Below are 18,198 nucleotides of genomic sequence, written 5' to 3'. Positions count from 1 at the left end.
ATATTCAAACATATGCTCAGTACTTTCAGGAAGGAAGGAAAGCTACCCAGGAGGTTGAAAATGAGCGTGATTCAAATGTTTTGTCAGCTGGAGTTCTAGCCAGCAACCAGTTTTCACAAACTCTTGTACGTTATTAAAATTATCATAATATTATTCAAATAATCATAACACAGCATTGGGTCTTTGACCTATTAATTATCCTTTCATCCATTCCCTCCCTGCTGCCGAGTTAATTAGTCAGATGGCAGGGTCTCTGCTTTATGTACATTATCTCAACCATAGAAAGCCACAAAGTTGTGTCAAGAACTGCAGTGTTAGAGTCATCCTTTTCCGTTCTAATAATCATGTATGCAAATTATTTTAAAATCTTTTCCTTCTTGCTAATAGCCTTACTATTTAGAGGAATACAGGCTTCCCTTCATCCCTTTTCCACTGTCTGTGTGTGAGAAGAAATGAGTGACAGCCAGCCACCCACCACCCCAGATTGCATCCTTGTCCTAGTTTTTTCTCTCCTTGAGACAGAGAAAACTACTTCTTAGACATGTGGAATTCTCTTTATCCTGCCCTTTGTGCCCCAAAGCCCTGATTGAGTATTCTTGATTGGCACTGGCAGTGGGATATGGTGCTCTCCTCTGCTCCACCAACACCACTGGGCTCATCATTCAGAAATCTAATCCTCAGCAGTTCACAGAATGGCTTCCTGAAATTCTTTTCTTATGTACCCATAGAGCTCACCCTATGACATCAGTCTCCATAAGCAAACAACGAGCCACATATCTCATGTCAGAAATGCCACAACAGTGCTGATGTTTTATATACTTCTCAACAAACTGAATGGGTTTTCTGCCAAACTTTTTGAATTTTTTTTTTTTTTAGAGTACAAGAGTCCCTTTCAGACTGACAAGGAAGAAAATTTTTGTGAATACAAGATCGAAGTTAGCACAGCTTTATTCTCCATGCTATCATTGAAAGTTAAAAGTCAGGAAAACAGAAACTCCTCTAGCTATTTCAAAGAGTGAAAATGTAATATAGTGAACTGGTTGCACAGTGATGGAAGAGCTAAAAAACCAATTGGGAAGTGGAGGCAATCCAGAGATTAGCAACAGCAGGAAGCCACAAGTACCCACAGGGAAGATACACTAAGTCCTAGAACCAAGAAGCCAGTCCTTCTAGCTGAAGCTAGAATCATGGAGGTGGCTTCTCAGGGGAGCTGGGACCAAAGAGAAATGCAATCACTGCAGGAAACTACCCCATGAAGCCAAACTAGAAAGGCAGAAATACCTTGGCTGCTTCCTTCTTCCTCCAGTCTAATCTCTCAGTAGGCCCCCACAGATGGAATTTAGCTAGAAACCAGGTGCAAAAAAATCTGGAAAATCTTATTTGAAGAAGGATGGATGTCACTCAGAGCCAAGCACAGAGCCCCTACCAATGCCTGAAAGACCCCCTGAACCCAAACATGACTTTCCTTCTGCTGATCTCTTCTGTCTTCCATCTCATCTCACTCTCTCCTCTCCAGTCATATTGGCCTTCTTCCTCTAATCTTTAGGGCCTTTGCACTGGCAGTTTCAAGTGTCTTCATCAAGATGATCAAGTTCTTCATCAAGATAACCAAAAGGTTTCCTTCACTTAAGTATTTCTCAGTGGTGCTTACTCTACCATCCTACTTTAAATGACAACACTTCCATCTCCCTTACTTTGCTCTATTTTCTATTTTCATCGTCTTTTTTTTTTAACCTTCTATCATACCATATGATTTGCCTATTTATTCTGTCTACTGTAGAATTTCTATGTCCAACTGTTAGAAGGTAAGTTCCATGAGCAGAGAGATCTCTGTCAATTTTATCTACAAATATATCCCAATACAATGTTTGTACAAAGTAAATGCTTAAATATTTCTTAAAATTAGGAAATATGTCTAGAATAAATTAATGACTGTGTGCTTCTTGCAGTCTTGCTTTTTTTGCTAAACATTAGGTGGTACCTGAGATTTATCATGTTGTGATAGTTAGAATTTACTCATTTTTCACTATTATACAGTAGTCTATTGTATGCATTTCCCACAGTTTACTAAAAATTTTGATGGATACTGGGTTTTATGCAAGTTTTTTCTTTGTTTAGATTATTACTAACTGTAGATACAGGTATAATTGGAGATATTCCCAGTATACATATATAAGATTTTCTCTGTGGCATAGATACAGAAATAGAATTCCTAGGTAATGGAATATGTGCATCTTCAAATTTACAAGATAATGTCAAACTGTTTTCCAAAGGCATTGTCCAGAATGACATTTTAAAATTACATATTAGATCATGTCACTTTTCTGTTCTAAATACTCTGATGGTTTCCTGTCATGTAGAGAATAAAACCCCAGCTTCTTATTGAGGCCTCTGGTGTCTTACTTGATTTGATCCCTTCCTATTTCTCTGACCTTGTCAATCACCTTTTGTCTTCCTTATTCTGGGCCAGCCGCCTGCATTCTTTCCCTTTCAAAGAGGAAACTTACAATATCTTGCCTTTGCCTGCAACACTCTTCCTCCAGATGTTCACTTGGGTTGAGTCCTCATTCATTCAAATCTTAATTAAGAAATTACCACTTAAATGAGACTTATTTAAAGTACCTGTTGGAAGACAGAATAATGGACTCCTAAAGATGTTCATGCCCTAATCACATGGAAACTGTAAGTTATTTTATGTGGCAAAAAGGAATTAAGGTTGTAGATGAAATTTAAGTTGCTAATTAACTACCTTAAAATAAAGAAATTGTCTTTAATTATCTGGGAGGACCCAATGTAATCACATAGCTTTTAAAATAGGAAAGCCTGCCGGGGCGGTGGCTCAAGCCTGTAATCCCAGCACTTTGGGAGGCCGAGATGGGCGGATCACGAGGTCAGGAGATCGAGACCATCCTGGCTAACATGGTGAAACCCCGTCTCTACTAAAAAATACAAAAAATACAAAAAAAAAAAAAAACACTAGCCGGGCGAGGTGGCGGGCGCCTGTAGTCCCAGCTACTTGGGAGGCTGAGGCAGGAGAATGGCATAAACCCGGGAGGCAGAGCTTGCAGTGAGCTGAGATCTGGCCACTGCACTCCAGCCTGGGCGACAGAGCGAGACTCCGTCTCCAAAAAAAAAAAAAAAAAAAAAAAAAAATAGGAAAGCCTTTCCTAGCTGTGGTCAGAAGGAGAGGTGACAATGAATGAAGGGTCAGAAAAATGTGAGGATGCTGCTTCACATCAGTAGAAGGGGCTAGCAAGTCAAGGAATGCGAGAAGCTTCTAGAATCTGGAAAAGCAAGGAAAGGGATTCTCCCCTAGAGCCTGCTGGTATCTGATGCTAATCCAGTGAGACCAGGGTAAAACTTCTCACCTGCAGACCAGTAAGACAACAGTTCAAGTTATTTTAAATCACTAAATTTGTGGTAATTTGCTAAAGCAGCAATAGAAAAGTAGTACATACCTAAAATGACAACCCCAATTCTCTATACCCTGCCTGTGCTTTATTTTTCTTCATAACTCTGAACACTACTTGCCATTTTACCATATATTTGCTATTACTTAGTATTAATGTCTGTCTCCAGTAAGTTACAAAAGGCAGAGAGCTTGTCTGCCTTATTCTCTGTTGCATCCATGGTACCTAGTGCAGTACAGGAACAGAATGGACACGTGTCAATAAATGTCAGTTGAAAAAATATTGAATTCATGAGTTTACCTTAATAGGATTCATTTCTGAAGCCGCTTCTATACTATCAACCTGAAACAGCAGATTTAGAATTGCCATAACACCATCAATGTACTCTTCAGATTTTACCCTTAAAATTCTGTAATGGTGAAGTTCATTTTCCTGCAGGGAAACTTACGAGATAGTAATAAGTTGATGCATCCAGGGCTGATTAGATTTAGGACAACCCCCACTGATCAGCAGGAGGAACTCCTAAGCCCACTTTAATAAATGAATAACATTTCACCAATTTCATCTACTGTTTAGAGAACCTCCTCCAGCCATAAATCAGCTCTATGACCTAAGAACAGGGCAGGGGATTGTCAAAGTTCCTTTACTGAGTAATTCCAGAAATGCCTTAGAGCTCAACAAAGGAGGAATCTGACATTAGAAAGCTGGAATTTACAACCTAAGAGAAAGCCCCAGTAGAGAAAAAACAAAACATCAGGCTGAACATCCTACGAGACCTTTTCAGTTTTGCTTACAAAGTCTTCGTATCTCTGTAAAAGATGTTTTTCAATGAAGCAAGTTAATCCACTAAAATTCAGCCTCAATTGTAACTATGACTGCAAATCTTTACCTTTGTCATGATTCTTTCTAATGTTCAGAAGGTGATCTTATAAACAAACTGCTGTAGGTCTGTTGGGCTGAAAAAGCAATGAAATGGCATTCTCCTGAGGACTTGACGGAAACCTTTGGATGCCAATGGTAAAGAGCTCAGGTCACGTTCTGTGACCTGTAAAGCTGCTTGAACTGCCTGGGTAAATACCAAGAAAGTTGAACACACCTTTCAGCACGGCAAAGTGTTTCAGAGCAAGACTTTACTCAAGAGGTTATCTTTGATTCCTAACAAGGATGTATTTTTCCAAAATAACAAACCACAATGACTTCTCTTCATCTGCAAGCACATCATGTAGATTTATTACTTTTGTCAAATGAAGGAATAAAAGATTTTAATCTACTGGTTTATCTTTTTCTTTAGCGCAACATACATGTTATAGTTCTACCTCATCAAAAGCAAGATTCTACCAATTATTGCTACAAATCTTACAACCTGTTCTTACTCAGTCTAGAGTTGCTCATCCAAATTGCACCAAAACTAGGATTTATACTTAATTGCTAGTTTGCTAAATTTTGATTTGCACCTACATATAGGACACAATGTGTATCTGTTGGATAAACTCAGACGTGAGACAGGCTTGGGGAGACTTTAAGACAACCAAAAAAAATTACATGAGGTTAAATCATAGTTTAATAAGCTGAAATATTGGGTCCTAGGCCACTGAGCAATTAAGCAAAACATTATTGAGCCAAGGGTTATTCTCATACTGAAAAGTTTTTTTTACAAAAATATTTCTTCTACAAAACAATCTTATTCTTATTAAACCTGGCTTTTCACATGTCTGCTCATGATCTTATAACTTGGAGAATAACATCTTATATTTGTAAACAGGGTAGAAGCTGTATGTTTTAACTTTCATCAATGACCTGGCTAAAGAAATAGGAAACTCATTGATTTAGCTGACGTACTCACCTGGAGAGAAAGTAAACTCCTTAACAGATGGGACTGGAATTCTAAATGACCTTGCTGAGTCAGAGAAGCAGATAGATCGTTACAAAGACACTAAGAATGATAAGCACAATAATTACTTTACAACAAGAATAGAGAAAAAGAAGCAGAAAAAAAAAGGATAAACATGGTAAGAAAAGGTGGGCTGTAAAGGACCTGAAAGTTGTTGAGCTGAAGCTAATTAAATAGCATAGAACAATTAATAGAGTAAATAAATAATTAAAGTAAGCATAATATGAACTACATATTTATGTTGACATGTAGAAGAGTTAAAGTGAGATAAAAATCTCTAAGTTCAGAGAATGAAAATTAGCAGGATGAAAGTCTTCCTATAGGTAGATTGTTTTGGAAAAGGGAATATTAATTTATTCAGTGCCCAGTATGTGTTAAGCAACGGAAATACAAAGATGTATTCCCATTTGCTCTTCAAGGAGCCTAGAATCTAATAAAAGAAATATAAGCAAACAAATGCAACATATAGATGTTTTGATAAAAGACTAATATAATTTTAGCAATAACCTTTAAGCATACATTATAATAATAGTAATGAGGCAACTAATGCAAAGAGAGATTAAGAATACTGCCTTAAATTGGTAAGTAGTAGAGGCAGAAATTCAACCCAAGAAATTTGACACCAGACCCATGCTCTTTTTTATCAAATTTTACATTAAAAGGGTAAATACATGTGCAGGTTTGTTACGTGAATATACTGCATGATGCTGAGGTCTGGGCTTCAGTTGAACCAGTCACCCAAATGGTGAACATCATACCCAATAGTTAGTTTTTCATTGCTTGTCTCCCTCTCTCCTTCTCCCTTTTGGAGTCCCCAGTGTCTGTTGTTTCCTCTTCATGTCCGCATGTACCCAATGTTTAGCTCCCACTTGTAAGTGAGAACATCCGGTATTTGGTTTTCTGTTTCTTCATTAATTCATTTAGGATAATGGCCTCCAGGGGCATCCACGTAGCTGCAAAGGACATGGTTTTATTCTTTTTATGGCTGTGTAGTACTCCATGGTGTAAGCATACCATATTTTCTCTATCCAATCAACCACTGATTGGCACCTAGGTTGATTCCATGTCTTTGCTATTGTGAATTAGTGCTGTGATAAACATGTGCATGCAGGTGTCTTTTGAGTAGAACAATATATTTTCCTTTGGGTATATATACCCAGTAATGGGGTTGCTAGGTCAAATGGTAACCTATTTTTAGTTCTTTGAGAAATCTCCATCTAGTTTCCACAGTGGTTAGACTGCTTTACAATCCTACCAACACTGTGTGAGCATCCTCTTTTCTCCACAACCTTGCCAACATTTGTTTTTGTTTCTGTTTTCTTACTTTTAGCCCATGCTGGTTATGAGATGGTATCTCATTATGGGTTTGATTTGCATTTCTCTAATGATGAGTGATACGGAACTTTTTTTTATGTGTTTGTTGGCTGCTCGTATGTCTTCTTTTAAGAAGTGTCCATTCATGTCCTTTGCCCACTTTTTAATGGGGTTGTTTATGCTTGTTGATTTAAGTTCCTTATGGATTCTGGGTATTAGTTCTTTGTTGGATACATTGTTTGCAAACACTGTCTCTCATTCAGTAGACTGTTTACTCTGTTGATAGTTTCTTTTACTGTGCAGGGGCTCTTCAGTGTAATTAGGTCCCAATTGTTAATTTTTGTTTTTGTTGTATTTGCTTTCCAGGACTCATACATTCTTTGCCTAGCCAATGTTCAGAAAAATATTTCCTAGGTTTACTTCTAGGATTTTCATAGTTTGAGATCTTACATTTAAGTCATTAATCCATCTTGAGTTAATTTTTTATATGGTGACAGGTAGGGGCTGGATTACATTCTTTTGCTTATGGTTGACCAACTTTCCCAAAACTATTTATTGAATAGGGTGTCCTTTCCACATTGCTTATTTTTGTCAACTGATCAAAGACCAGTTGGTTGTGGATGTGCAGCTTTATTTCTTTGTTCTTTATTCTGTTCCATTGGTCAATGTGTCCGTTTTTCTGCCGGTACCATGCTGGGTTGGTTACTATAGCCTCATAGTATAGCATGAAGTTGAGTAATATGGTCCCTCCAGCTTTGTTCTTTTTGCTTCGGGTTTGTCTGTTCAGGCTATTTTTTGATTTCATATAAATTTTAAAATAGTTTTTTTCTAATTCTGTGAAGAATGACATTGATAATTTGATAGGAATAGCGTGAATTTACAGTTTGCTTTGGGCAATATAGCCATTTTAACAGTATTGATTCTTCCAATATATGAGCATAGCAGGTTTTTCCATTTGTGTCATCTATCATTTCTTTCAATAATGTTTTGTAGTTCTTCTTGTAGAGATCTTTCGCCTCCTTGGTTAGTGGTATTCCTAGATATTTTATTCTTTTTGTGGTAATTGTAAATAGGATTGCATTCTTGATTTGGTTTTCAACTTGAATGGTATTTGTATATAGAAATGCTACTGACTTTTTATGTTGGGTTTTGTATCTAGAAACTCTACTGAAGTCGTATATTAGGTCTACAAGTCCTTTGGTGGAATCTTTAGGGTTTACTAGGTATACAGCCATATCATCAGCAAAGAGAGATAATTTAATGTCCTCTTCTCCTAATTGGAGGCCGTTTTTTCTTACTCTTGCCCAATTGCTCTGACTAGAACTACCAGTACTATGCAGAATTAATGATAGTGGACATTCTTTTTCCAGTTCATAGAGAAAATGCTTCCAAATTTTGCCTGTTCAGTATTATATTAGCCATTTGTTTGTCATAAATGGCATTTTTTGAGGTTTGTTTCCTTGATGCCTGTAGGTTGAGAGTTTTTATCATGAAGGAATATTGGGTTTCCCTAAATGCTTTTTCTTTCTTTCTTTTTTTTTATTATACTTTAAGTTCCAGGATACATGTGCATAATGTGCAGGTTTGTTACATATGTATACTTGTGCTATGTTGGTGTGCTGTACCCATCAACTTGTCAGCACCCATCAACTCATCATTTACATCAGGTATAACTCCCAATACAACCCCTCCTCCCTCCCCGTGATAGGCCCCAGTGTGTGATGTTCCCCTTCCCAAGTCCAAGTGATCTCATTGCTCAGTTCCCACCTATGAGTGAGAACATGTGGTGTTTGGTTTTCTGTTCTTGTGATAGTTTGCTGAGAATGATGGTTTCCAGCTGCATCCATGTCCCTACAAAGGACATGAACTCATCCTTTTTTATGGCTGCATAGTATTCCATGGTGTATACGTGCCACATTTCCTTAATCCAGTCTGTCACTGATGGACATTTGGGTTGATTCCAAGTCTTTGCTATTGTGAATAGTGCCGCAATAAATATACGTGTGCATGTGTCTTTATAGCTGCATGATTTATAATCCTTTGGGTATATACCCAGTAATGGGATGGCTGGGTCATGTGGTAATTCTAGTTCTAGATCCTTGAGGAATCGCCACACTGTTTTCCATAATGGTTGAACTAGTTTACAATCCCACCAACAGTGTAAAAGTGTTCCTATTTCTCCACATCCTCTCCAGCAAATGTTGTTTCCTGACTTCTTAATGATTGCCATTTTAACTGGTGTGAGATGGTATCTCATCGTGGTTTTGATTTGCATTTCTCTGATGGCCAGTGATGATGAGCATTTTTTCATGTGTCTATTGGCTGTATGAATGTCTTCTTTTGAGAAATGTCTGTTCATATCCTTTGCCCACTTTTTGATGGGATTGTTTGTTTTTTTCTTATAAATCTGTTTGAGTTCTTTGTAGGTTCTGGAGATTAGCCCTTTGTCAGATGAGTAGATTGCAAAAATTTTCTCCCATTCTGTAGGTTGCCTGTTCACTCTGATGGTAGTTTCTTTTGCTGTGCAGAAGCTCTTTAGTTTAATTAGATCCCATTTGTCAATTCTGGCTTTTGTTGCCATTGCTTTTGGTGTTTTAGACATGAAGTCCTTGCCCATGCCTGTGTCCTGAATGGTATTACCTAGGTTTTCTTCTAGGGTTTTTATGGTATTAGGTCTAACATTTAAGTCTCTAATCCATCTTGAATTAATTTTCATATAAGGAGTAAGGAAAGGATCCAATTTCAGCTTTCTACTTATGGCTAGCCAATTTTCCCAGCACCATTTATTAAATAGGGAATCCTTTCCCCATTTCTTGTTTTTCACAGGTTTACCAAAGATCAGATGGCTGTAGATGTGTGGTATTATTTCTGAGGACTCTGATCTGTTCCATTGGTCTATATCTCTGTTTTGGTATCAGTACCATGCTGTTTTGGTTACTGTAGCCTTGTAGTATAGTTTGAAGTCAGGTAGCGTGATGCCTCCAGCTTTGTCCTTTTGACTTAGGATTGTCTTGGAAATGCGGGCTCTTTTTTGGTTCCATATGAACTTTCAAGCAGTTTTTTCCAATTCTGTGAAGAAATTCATTGGTAGCTTGATGGGGATGGCATTGAATCTATAAATTACCTTGGGCAGTATGGCCATTTTCACGATATTGATTCTTCCTATCCATGAGCATGGTATGTTCTTCCATTTGTTTGTGTCCTCTTTTATTTTACTGAGCAGTGGTTTGTAGTTCTCCTTGAAGAGGTCCTTTACATCCCTTGTAAGTTGGATTCCTAGGTATTTTATTCTCTTTGAAGCAATTGTGAATGGAAGTTCATTCATGATTTGGCTCTCTGTTACTGGTGTATAAGAATGCTTGTGATTTTTGCACATTAATTTTGTATCCTGAGACTTTGCTGAAGTTGCTTATCAGCTTAAGGAGATTTTGGGCTGAGACAATGGGGTTTTCTAAATATACAATCATGTCATCTGCAAACAGGGACAATTTCATTTCTTCTTTTCCTAACTGAATACCCTTGATTTCTTTCTCTTGCCTGATTGCCCTAGCCAGAACTTCCAACACTATGTTGAATAGGAGTGGTGAGAGAGGGCATCCCTGTCTTGTGCCAGTTTTCAAAGGGAACTTTTCCAGTTTTTGCCCATTCAGTATGATATTAGCTGTGGGTTTGTCATAAATAGCTATTATTTTGAGATACGTTCCATCAATACTAAATTTATTGAGCATTTTTAGCATGAAAGGCTGTTGAATTTTGTCAAAGGCCTTTTCTGCATCTATTGAGATAATCATGTGGTTTTTGTCTTTGGTTCTGTTTATATGCTGGATTACGTTTATTGATTTGCATATGTTGAACCAGCCTTGCATCCCAGGGATGAAGCCCACTTGATCATGGTGGATAAGCTTTTTGATGTGCTGCTGGATCCAGTTTGCCTGTATTTTATTGAGGATTTTTGCATCGATGTTCATCAGGGATATTGGTCTAAAATTATCTTTTTTTGTTGTGTCTCTGCCAGGCTTTGGTATCAGGATGATGTCGGCTTTTTCAAATAAGTTAGGGAGGATTCCCTCTTTTTCTGTTGATTGGAATAGTTTCAGAAGGAATGGTACCAGCTCCTCCTTGTACCTCTGGTAGAATTCAGCTGTGAATCCATCTGGTCCTGGGCTTTTTTTGGTTGGTAGGCTATTAATTATTGCCTCAATTTCAGAGCCTGCTATTGGTCTATTCAGGGATTCAACTTCTTCCTGGCTTAGTCTTGGAAGAGTGTAAGTGTCCAGGAATTTATCCATTTCTTCTAGATTTTCTAGTTGATTTGCGTAGAGGTGTTTATAGTATTCTCTGATGGTAGTTTGTATTTTGTGGGGTCGGTGGTGATATCCCCTTTATCATTTTTTATTGCGTCTATTTGATTCTTCTCTCTTTTCTTCTTTGTTAGTCTTGCTAGCAGTCTATCAATTTTGTTGATCTTTTCAAAAAACCAACTCCTGGATTCATTGATTTTTTGGAGGGTTTTTTTATGTCTCTATCTCCTTCAGTTCTGCTCTGATCTTAGTTATTTCTTGCCTTCTGCTAGCTTTTGAATGTGTTTGCTCTTGCTTCTCTAGTTCTTTTAATTGTGATGTTACAGTGTCAATTTTAGATCTTTCAAGCTTTCTCTTGTGGGCATTTAGTGCTATAAATTTCCCTCTACACACTGCTTTAAATGTGTCCCAGAGATTCTGGTATGTTGTATCTTTGTTCTCATTGGTTTCAAAGAACATCTTTATTTCTGCCTTCATTTCGTTATGTACCCAGTAGTCATTCAGGAGCAGGTTGTTCAGTTTCCATGTAGTTGAGCGGTTTTGATTGAGTTTCTTAGTCCTGAGTTCTAGTTTGATTGCACTGTGGTCTGAGAGACAGTTTGTTATGATTTCTGTTCTTGTACATTTGCTGAGGAGTGCTTTACTTCCAATTATGTGGTCAATTTTGGAATAAGTGTGATGTGGTGCTGAGAAGAATGTATATTCTGTTGACTTGGGGTGGAGAGTTCTGTAGATGTCTATTAGGTTTGCTTGCTGCAGAGATGAGTTCAATTCCTGGATATCCTTGTTAACTTTCTGTCTCGTTGATCTGTCTAATGTTGATGGTAGGGTGTTGAAGTCTCCCATTATTATTGTATGGGAGTCTAAGTCTCTTTGTAAAAGTCTCTAAGGACTTGCTTTATGAATCTGGGTGCTCCTGTATTGGGTGCATATATATTTAGGATAGTTAGCTCTTCCTGTTGAATTGATCCCTTTACCATTATGTAATGGCCTTCTTTGTCTCTTTTGATCTTTGATGGTTTAAAGTCTGTTTTATCAGAGACTAGGATTGCAATCCCTGCTTTTTTTTTGTTCTCCATTTGCTTGGTAGATCTTCCTCCATCCCTTTATTTTGAGCCTATGTATGTCTCTGCATGTGAGATGGGTCTCCTGAAGATAGCAGACTGATGGGTCTTGACTCTTTATCCAGTTTGCCAGTCTGTGTCTTTTAATTGGAGCATTTAGTCCATTTACATTTAAGGTTAATATTGTTATGTGTGAACTTGATCCTGTCATTATGATATTAACTGGTTATTTTGCTCATTAGTTGATGCAGTTTCTTCCTAGCCTCGATGGTCTTTACATTTTGGCATGTTTTTGCAATGGCTGGTACCAGTTGTTCCTTTTCATGTTTAGTGCTTTCTTCAGGGTCTCTTGTAAGGCAGGCCTGGTGGTGACAAAATCTCTAAGCATTTGCTTATCTGCAAAGGATTTTATTTCTCCTTCACTTATGAAACTTAGTTTGGCTGGATATGAAATTCTGGGTTTAAAATTCTTTAAGAATGTTGAATATTGGCCCCCATTCTCTTCTGGCTTGTAGAATTTCTGCCGAGAGATCTGCTGTTAGTCTGACAGGCTTCCCTTTGTGGGTAACCCGACCTTTCTCTCTGGCTGCCCTTAAGATTTTTTCTTTCATTTCAACTTTGGTGAATCTGGCAATTATGTGTCTTGGAGTTGCTCTTCTTGAGGAATATCTTTGTGGCATTCTCTGTATTTCCTGAATTTGAATGTTGGCCTGTCCTACTAGGTTGGGGAAGTTCTCCTGGATGATATCCTGAAGAATGTTTTCCAACTTGGTTCCATTTTCTCCCTCACTTTCAGGCACCCCAATCAGACGTAGATTTGGTCTTTTTACATAATCCCGTACTTCTTGCAGGCTTTGTTCATTTCTTTTTCTTCTTCTTTCTTTAGGTTTCTCTTCTCACTTCATTTCGTTCATTTGATCCTCAATTGCTGATACTCTTTCTTCCAGTTGATCGAGTCGGTTACTGAAGCTTGTGCATTTGTCACGTATTTCTTGTGTCATGGTTTTCATCTCTGTCAGTTCGTTTATGGCCTTCTCTGCATTAATTATTCTGGTTATCAATTCTTCCACTCTTTTTTCAAGATTTTTAGTTTCTTTGCGCTGGGTATGTAATTCCTCCTTTAGCTCTGAGAAGTTTGATGGTCTGAAGCCTTCTTCTCTCATCTTGTCAAAGTCATTCTCCATCCAGCTTTGATCCGTTGCTGGTGATGAGCTGCGTTCCTGTCTTCTGTGTCGCTCGCACTGGGAGCTGGAGACTGGAGCTGTTCCTATTCGGCCATCTTGCTCGAGACCCCCCCCCCAAATGCTTTTTCTGTTTCTATTGAGATAATCATATAGGTTTTGTTTTTAATTCTGTTTACGTGGTTAATTACCTTTATTGAATTGCATATGTTAAACCATCCTTGCATACCGGGAATAAAACCCACTTGATCATAGTGGATTATCTTTCTGATGTGCTTCTGGATTCGGTTTGCTAGTACTTTGTTGAGAATTTTTTGCATCTATGCTCATCAGAGATATTGGCCTGTAGTTTTCTTTTTTTGTTGTATCTTTGGCAGGTTGTGGTATTAGCATGATACTGGTTTCACAGAAAGAGTAAAAGAGGAATCTGTCCTCCTTAATATTTTGGAATAGTTCCAATAGGATTGGTACCAGCTTTTCTCTGTATGTGTGGCAGAATTTGGCTTTGAATCCGTTTGATCCAGGGCTTTTTGTAGTTGGTAGGGTATTTTTTCTTATTACTGATTGAATTTTGTAACTTATTGGTCTGTACAGGGTTTCAATTTCTTTGTGGTTCATTCTGGGGAAGTGGTGTTTTTCCAGGAACGTATTCATTTCCTCTAAATTTTCTAATTTGTACGTGTAGAGATGTTCATAGCTCTGGGGATCTTTTGTTTCTGTGGGATTGGCTGTAATGTCACTTTTGTCATTTCTTATTGTGCTTATTTGTATCTTCTTTTTGTTAACCTAGTTAGCAGTCTATCAATCTTGCTTATCTTGTCAATGAACTGTTCACTTCATTGATTTTCTGTATGATTTTCTTGGTCTCTTTCTTGTTTATTTCTGCTCTGATTTTAATTATCCATGCTCCTAACCTCTGTATACACTGCCCACCCCCCCCGCCTGCCTTGTGTAAGGGAATAAAAATTAAAGGTTGTAAAGACAGTGCATTAGTGACTACGGAAGTCTAACATCTAATAGTCAAGCTTAGAAAGCCAATTTCTACTGGCCCCTATACCAAAAAGCTAGTAAAATTGGGATCCTGAAGTTAACAGGCCAATTCCACAGGCAACATGGAAATCCACACTCAGAGGCCATCATCTTTCAGTATTGGATACATTCTCTTTCTTAGTACAATATGAATTTTGGAGGAGAGAGGAACAGGGACTTACCTAAGTGAACCCAGGTAAAATTAGAGTTTATTCTAAGAGTGGAAACAGAAATGAGTAAAGAGGAAAAAAAGAAATGGGTTAAAGAATCTCCACCAACCAGGAGAGTACTTTTTGAAAACACATAGAAAAATAAACCCCCATATCACCACTGACCCCACAGAAATACAAACTACCATCAGAGAATATTATAAACACCTCTATGCAAATAAACTAGAAAATCCAGAAGAAATGTATACATTCCTGGACACATACACCCTGCCAAGACTAAACCTGGAAAAGTTGAATACCTGAATATACTAATAACAAGTTCTGAAATTGAAGCAGTAATTAATAGCCTAACAACCAAAAAAAGCCCAGGACCAGACAGTTTCACCACCGAATTCTACCAGAGATACAAAGAGGAGCTGGTACCATTCCTTCTGAAACTATTCCAAACATTGACCAGGAAAGACTCCTCCCTAACTCATTTTGTGAGGCCAGCATCATCTTGATATCAAAACCTAGCAGAGGCACAACAACAAAAAAGAAAACTTCATGAAAATATCCCTAATGAATATTGATGCAAAAATCCTCAATAGAATATTGGCAAGCCAAATTCAGCAGCACATCAAAGAGCTTATCCACCACAATCAAGTGGGCTTCATCTCTGGGATGCAAGGCTGGTTCAACATATGCAAATCAATAAATATAATCCATCACATAAACAGAACCAACGACAAAAACCACATGATTATCTCAATAGATACAGAAAAGGTCTTTGATAAAATTCAACAGCCTTTCATGCTAAAAACTCTCAATAAACTAGGTATTGATGGAACGTATCTCAAAATAAAAAGAGTTATTTATGACAAACCCATAGCCAGTATCATACTTAATGGGCAAAAACTGGAAGCATTCCCTTGAAAATGGGCACAAGACAAGGATATCCTCTTTTACCACTCCTATTCAACATAGTATTGGAAGTTCTGTCCAGGGCAATCAGGCAAAAGAAAAACATAAAACGTATTCAAATAGGAAGAGAGGAAGTCAAATTGTCTGTTTGCAGACAACATGATTCTATATTTAGAAAACCCATTTATCTCAGCCCAAAAACTCCATAAGCTGATAAGCAACTTCAGCAAAGTCTCGGGATACAAAATCAACGTCCAAAAATCACAAGCATTCCTATATACCAACAATAGAAAAGCAGAGAGCCAAATCATGAGCGAACTCCCATTCACAAATGCTACAAAGAGAATAAAATACCTAGGAATATAGCTAACAAGGGAGGTGAAGGATCTTTTCAAGGACAGCTACAAACCAGTGTTCAAGGAAATAAGAGGAGGACACAAACAAATAGAAGAACATTTCATCCTCATGGATAGGAACAATCAGTATCATGAAAATGGCCATACTGGCCAAAGTAGTTTATAGATTCAATGCTATTCCCATTAAACTACCATTGACATTCTTTACAGAATTGGAAAAACTACTTTAAATTTCATATGGAACCAGAAAAGTGCCTATATATCCAAGACAATCCTAAGCAAAAAGAACAAAGCTGGAGGCATCACACTACCTGACTTCAAACTATACTACAAGGCTACAGTAACCAAAACAGCCTGGCACTGGTATCAAAACAGATATATAGACCAATGAATAGGACAGAGACCTCAGAGATAATACTACACATCTACAACCATATGATCTTCGACAAACTGGACAAAAACAAGCAACGGGGAAAGGACCCCATTTAATAAATGGCTCTGGGAAAATTGGCTATCCATATGCAGAAAACTGAAACTGGACCCCTTCCTTACACCCTATATAAAAATTAACTCAAGATAGATTAAAGACTTAAAGGTAAAATTCAAAACCATAAAAACCCTAGAAGAAAATCTAGGCAATACCATTTACCATTCAGGACATAGGCACGGGCAAAGACTTCATGACAAAAACGCCAAAAGCAACTGCAACAAAAGCCAAAATTGACAAATGCGAACTTATTAGACTAAAGGGCTTCTTCATAGCAAAACAAACTATCATCAGAGTGAAAAGGTAGGCTACAGAATGGGAGAAAAATTTTGCAATCTACTTATCTGACAAAGATCTAATATCCAGAATCTATGAGGAACTTAAACAAATTTACAAGAGAAAACAAACAACCCCATCAAAAGTGGGCAAAGGAAATGAACAGACACTTCTCAAAAGAAGACTTTTATGTGGCTAACAAACATATGAAAAAAAACTTAACATCACTGATCACTAGACAAATGCAAATCAAAACCACAATGACATACCATCTCATGCCAGTCAGAATGGTGATTATTAAAAAGTCAAGAAGCAGGCCAGGTGCAGTGGCTCACGCCTGTAATCCCAAAGCTTTGGGATGCCGATGTGGGTGGATCATGAGGTCAGGAGTTTGAGACCAGCCTGGCCAACATGGTGAAATCCCATCTCTACTAAAAATACAAAAAATTAGCCGGGTATGGTAGCACACACCTGTAGTCCCAGATACTTGGGAGGCTGAGGCAGGAGAATTGCTGAATCCAGCAGGCAGAGGTTGCAGTGGGCCGAGATTGTGCCACTACACTCCAGCCTGGGCAACAGAGCAAGACTCTGTCTAAAAAAAAAAAAAAAAAAGTCAACAAACAATAGATGCTGGCGAGGCTGCAGAGATATAGGAATGCTTTTTCACACTGTTGGTGGGAATGTAAATTAGTTCAATCATTGTGGAAGACAGTGTGGTGATTCCTCAAGGATCTAGAACCAGAAATACCATTTGATCTAGCAATCCCATTACTGGGTATATACACCAAGGAATATAAATCATCCTACTATAAAGACACATGCACACGTATGTTTATTGCCACACTACTTACAATAGCAAAGTGGAACCAACCCAAACGCCCATCATCGATAGACTGGATAAAGAAAGTGTGGTACATGTACACCGTGGAATACTATGCAGCCGTAAAAAAGGAATGAGATCATGTCCTTTGCAAGGACATGGTTGAAGCTGGAAGCCATCATCCTTGGCAAACTAACACAGGAAAAAAACCAAACAAACACCATATGTTCTCACTCATAAGTGGGAGTTGAACAATGAGAACACATGGACACAGAGAGGGGAACAACACACACTGGGGCCAGTCAGTGGGGTGGGGTCTAAGGGAGGGAGAGCATTAGGAGAAATAGCTAATTTATGTGGGGCTTAAAACCTAGATGATGGGGTGATAGATACAGCAAACCACCATGACACACTTATACCTATGTAATGAACCTACATGTTCTGCACTTATATCCCAGAACTTAAAGTAAAATAAAAAAAGAAATAAGAAATAAGAAAACACACACACACACAACCAGTCAAAACAGATGTTACAAAATCCATGCACAGCTTATGCATTTTACTCAAATAAAATTTTCTCAAATCTTCAAAAAGAAAATTAAATTAAAATAGAAAAATAAATCCCCAAACCTCGTGGAAAAAATAGGAACTATGGAGGATCAGCCTCAGAGAGATGAACAAGTTAGGGAGTTCATATCCAGGTTGGCTTTCGAACTCTCTTGGTAGCAGGAGTTAATTTGTTGACTGAGCCTCTGTCATCAGAATGACTTGACTCTCGTCTTTGTTTTTTCTGATCCTAGAGCTGCCAGCCAACCAATTCACCCTCTCCTTCCATAATTCTCTCCCTGTCTTAGTCACTTTTGGATGCTATGAAAAATTACCATGAACTGGGTAGCTTATAAACAACAGAAATTTATTTCTCACAGTTCTGGAGATTGGAAGTGTGAGATAAGGGTACCAGCATGGTCAGGTTCCGGCAAGGGCCCCCTTCTAGGT

Source organism: Piliocolobus tephrosceles, chromosome 11, assembly GCF_002776525.5.
Source record: "Piliocolobus tephrosceles isolate RC106 chromosome 11, ASM277652v3, whole genome shotgun sequence".
NCBI classification, from domain to species: Eukaryota; Metazoa; Chordata; class Mammalia; order Primates; family Cercopithecidae; genus Piliocolobus; species Piliocolobus tephrosceles.
The sequence above is the reverse complement of the archived record's forward strand: the minus strand, read 5'-3'. Positions refer to the sequence as shown.